Source organism: Delphinus delphis, chromosome 13 (assembly GCF_949987515.2).
Source record: "Delphinus delphis chromosome 13, mDelDel1.2, whole genome shotgun sequence".
In the NCBI taxonomy this organism is placed as follows: domain Eukaryota; kingdom Metazoa; phylum Chordata; class Mammalia; order Artiodactyla; family Delphinidae; genus Delphinus; species Delphinus delphis.
This window is the reverse complement of record NC_082695.1, coordinates 64,207,876-64,212,803: the sequence shown is the minus strand read 5'-3', so window position 1 is coordinate 64,212,803 and position 4,928 is coordinate 64,207,876. Positions and strand designations below refer to the sequence as shown.

At 46.5% G+C, this 4,928-nt stretch overlaps 1 non-coding gene across 1 annotated transcript; it reads left to right on the top strand.

The window, feature by feature from the left end:
- The first annotated feature begins 4,368 nt into the window (after positions 1 to 4,368).
- Positions 4,369 to 4,475, top strand: LOC132436691 (U6 spliceosomal RNA). Its single transcript, XR_009521844.1, has one exon. It is a non-coding gene; the product is annotated as a U6 spliceosomal RNA (small nuclear RNA).
- The last annotated feature ends 453 nt before the right edge of the window (positions 4,476 to 4,928 follow it).

The window sequence follows — 4,928 nt, the reverse complement described above, 5'->3', positions numbered from 1 at the left end:
CCAGCTTCCTTTGCTGCATTTTTGGCAGGGATCGGCAAAGCTGGCCCGTCTGTAACTTTCCAGTCTGTCTGCTCATTGTCTCACTCAGAAATGCCAGATAAAAGAGACCATGGAATGAGGAGTGAGGAGCTCGGGTCCCACCCTCAGGATATTCCACCAACATTAACTCTCTTTCAGGCCAGCACCGTCTGTGCCATCTGCCGGGGTCTAGCCGTTTTCACATCTCTCGCCTCTGTGATGTGATGGGTGGGTTGGGAGGGGGTGCAGGGAAGACATGTCTCCAGAGAACTCCTCACCACTGGCCGGATATCTGTCGCACTGCCTGTCTCGTGCCTGAAGTCCCTCCGTGAGCACCATTCTATTGAGTTTCCTGTGGTCTCATATTAAAGTAGAATGCCAGAGGAAGGATAACACCTAATACCTTGCTGGTGAATGACTCACCAGGTTCTAGTTAAATGGGTAGGGGGTTCAGGGGAAATGGGCCCGTTGCTCTGAGTGGAGGCTTCTGGGAAAGAGCGGGACTACAGCAAGAGCAGATAGGATGGCAGAGACATCGTAAGCTTGTGCTGGAAGGGACCCCAGAGATGCCAGAGAAGGGACTGCCTTGCCCAGGGACACTGAGCCGGTGGGGGACAGAGCCAGACAGACCGGGCCTGTTAGAACTCTTTCAAGAGCCCAGTGTAATTATGGGTCATCTTATCCCTCACCTCAAGCCTCCTCTTTTCGTGAAGAGGTCCTACAACTTGGTTGAATCTCTCCTTCAAGAAGAGGTGACTTTCTGCAGAAATTTTAAAGGAGGCTCTATTTATGTGGTCCTTAAACATCTTCTGAAGGTCTCCTGGGCACAGATGCTAAGGCAGGCTCTGGGAAGACAAGGATGGGGAAAACACTCTCGTTTTTCTTGTGGAGCTCACAGTCGAGGGGGCAACGCACAAGGTAAAGCACAAAAGCTAAGATACAGTGTGAGCAAGGGCTCTCTGGGGGCTGGAGAGGGGGATGCCACTGGTCAGGAAGAAGCTGCCCCCAGCTCTTCTATGGAAAGTCAGGGTTGGGGATGCTTGAGCTGGAAACTGAAGAATGAGTTTGCTAAGCATATCGAGGAGGTGGGAGGGGGGGGAGGTAGGGGCATTCCACATAGAGGAGACGTCTCAGGTGGGAGGGGGCGTAGCCCTTCCAGAACCTGTAAATATGGTTGAATCACGATTATTGAAAGAGTGTGTTTAGGGGAGGGCCAAGAGACAGTCCAGAATGGGGGGGCTGGGCCAGGCCATAAAAGCCATTGAGTATGGCTACACTAAAGGGTTTGGACATACCTCCTGAGGGCAGTGGGGAGCCACTGAAAAGTTTTATTAGTCAATCAATGCTAACTGTCCAATAAGCAACCCCTAACATGTTAATGGCTTAACCTCAAAGGTTCAATTCTACTCCAGTGAAGTCTGCTGAGACCTCCAGAGTCTGCAGCGGGAGGGGAGAGAAAGACAGAGAAAGCATACCAGCTCTTAGCGCCCTCAGCCTGGAAGTGGCACATATAGTTCTATTCGTAGTCTGTCGGCCAGAAACAGCCACATGACCCCAGCCTACTCGCAAAGGAGGCTGGGAAGTGTCGGGAGGCACAGGCGTGCCTGGAGGGCACGAACAGCTGCCACAGGAGACTTTAGTCAGGAGAGTGCTGTGGTCTGATGTGTGATTTGGGATGTTCACTCTGGCAGCGGACTGAGGAGGGGGTTAAAGGGCTGCAAGCGTGGAGACAGAGGCCGGACAGGAGGCTCTTCCAATTGTCTGGTGACAGAGCTCTCCCTGCTCCCCAGCTCTCTGCAGACTGCAGCGGGGTGAGCCTTCAGGGAAGGAAGGTGGGTGGAGACTGCCATGAGGGAGGCAGCTGGCTCAGGGATGATGGGAGGTCAGTGACGGGCCTCTTGACGGGTGTACTGGGCAGCCACACGTAGGGCTGCAGGGCTCGCAGTGGGCCTGACTGAGCTGGGGGTGTTATTGGCCTCTTCAGAGTTCAGGGCCTCCCTGAGCGTGAGCTGTGCTGAGGCGGGCCTCCTGCCTTTTACCCCGTGTTCTCGGTGCTCCGGAGGTCCTCACTTACCATTTGGAGCGAGTGAGCACACGGTAAATGAAACCATGGGTGGAATGAAGGGGCTTGGAGGAAGGCGGGAGCTGGATGGAAGCATCCCTGGGAAAGAGGAGCCTTGAGTGGCCGGTCTTCCAAGGTAATAGCACTTCTCTAGTGTTCCTAAGCTTCATTGCCACCTGTTTGTAGCTCTGCGGAGTAATGCAGGCTGCCACTTCAGAAGGACTGTCAGGTATTTTAAGAGGAAGCATTTGCTCATGAACTTCTGCATAGCTGTGCTCATTTTAACCCAGTGACTGGCTGTGTCCCCACTGCCATCTTCCACTGGTAATACCGTGGGGACGGCAGGCCTCCTGCCCAGCCTTCGCTCTCCTGGTTGCCCTGTCTGATGTCAGGCTCTCATGCCAACCTAAGGAACAGATGTCCCAAAGCTGGCAGCCGGGGGGGAAGAGACCTGAGTTCTGGTTTAAACTAGGCTGCTAACTTTCTGGATGATCTTACAAAGTCATCCTGTATTTCTGGGCTTGAGTCTCTTCTCTTGGGTGGGCGTGGGGATTTTAAATGAGAGATCTTCAAGCTCTGACATTTCTAGCTCCACAGGATGGACACTGAATATCCTAAGGGCCCAGCAATTTTCAGAACACTGCTTTTTCAGCTAGAGGCAGGAATACCGGGAGGCATATTGGGAGTTTCCAGAGGTGGTCTGGGCGTGGCAGAGCTCACCGGTTTTTCCTGGGGCTGCAGAAAATGGGGGGTGTGGGTCTCAAGTGTGGGCCTCTTCCTTCTCTTGCCTTTGGGAAATGAACCCCTTTGAGAAATGGGTGACAGCCACAGACCATCTCTCCAGAGAAGCATGTGGCATGCACAGAACCATGTACCAGACGCACACCCTCTTTTACGTTTAATTTCAGGGGCCCATGGCCTCCCTAGAATGCAGCTGGGCTATCTGCCTGCTTTTCTCTCCCTAGTGGGTTCTGGGTTCCTCTTACAAATCCAGCGCTTGCTCTTGAGCCAAGTTGTGGAAGAGCTTCAGGAGCCAAAGGAAAGTCCTCAGAGGGGTTCGCTTTGACCTCACAAGGGATTGGATGAGACCTCTCTAAAGAGAGGCAGAAAATCAGTGCAAATTTATATGGTGACAGCTGAAGGCACTTGGTAGGTGGGGTTTGTGTGTGCTTGTCTGAGAGAGAAAGTTGGGGGGCAATGTGGGTGTATTGGCACTCTTACCTTGATAACATGTCTTCTGGGAGGGATTCTCTACTTCTTTGTAATTAAGCTTTTTATTTTGAGATAATTAGAGATTCTCATGCAGTTATAAAAAATAATACAGAGGAATCGCTTGTACCCTTAACCTAGTTTTCCCCTTTGGCAATATCTTGCAAAATTATAATACAGTATCACAGTTAGGATATTGATACTGGTACAGTCAAGATGCAGAATATTTCCGACACTGCGTGGATCTCTCCTGTAGCCCTTCTACAGCCATGGCCACTTCCCTTCTCTGCTCTCATTCTCTACTTAACCTCTGAAAACTAATAATCTGTTCTTCATTTCCATAATTTTATCATTTCAAGACTGTTATATAAATGCAATAATACAGTATATGTGTAACTTTCTGGGATTGGCTTTTTTCACTCAGTGTAATTCCCTGGAGATTCATCCAGGTTGATACATTTACCAGTAGTTTGTTCCCTTTTATTGCTGAGTAGTGTTCCACAGTATGGATGGACCACAGTTAGTTGAACCATTTATGCATTCAAGGGCATCTGGATTCCTCTTTGACTCATTGATTATTTAGAAGTGTGTTGATTTGTTTCCGAGTGTTTAGAGGTTTTCCTGTTATCTTGCTGTTATTGATTTCTAGTTTGATTCCTTTGAGGTCAGAGAACACACTCTATATGAAATAGAGAATGAATTCCGTATGAAAATTCAATTCTTTTGAATTCACTGAGATTTGTTTTTATGGCCCAGTCTATCTTGGCATATGTTCTGTGGGCACTTGAGAAGAATGTACATTCTGCTGTTGTTGGGTGGAGTGTTTTGTAAATGTTGGTTAGATTCGGTTGGCTGATGGTGTTGTTGAGTTATTCTGTATCCTTGCTGATTGCCTAGTTATTTTATTAATTTTTAGAGAGGAGTGTTGAAGTCTGCAAATATAATTGTGAATTTATGTATTTTTCTTTTCAGTTCTATCAGGTTTCGCGTCACATATTTTGTATCTCTGTTGTTTGGTGCATGTGAATTTCGGATTTCTTGGTGGATTAATCCTTCATCATTATATAATATTCCTCTCTGTGCTCACTTCAGCGGCACATATACTAAAATTGGAACAATACAGAGAAGATTAGCATGGCCCCTGTGCAAGGACGACACACAAATTCATGAAGCGTTCCGTAGTTTTGTTAAAATGGTTGTGGTCATTGTATCTATCTTGAATAGTGTCAACAATAAAAATAAAACTAAAAAAATATTCCTCTCTGACTGGTAATTTTTTCCCCCTGAAGTCTAATTTATCTCATATTGATATAACCATTTTTGCTTTCTTGTGATTAATGTTTACATGATATATATTTTTTCATCTTTTACATTCAACCTGCCTATATCATTTTACTTGAAATGAATTTCTTATTAACAGAATAGTGGGTCATGTTTCTAAATGATATTTTTATTTATTTATAGATAAATAACAAGGATTTACTGTATAGTACAGAGAACTATATTCAATATCCGGTAATAATCTATAATGGAAAAGAATCTGAAAAAAAATATATGTTTATATTGCTGTACACCTGAAACTAAGACAATATTGTAAATCAACTATACTTCAATTTAAAAAAAATAAAGAAAGAGAAAA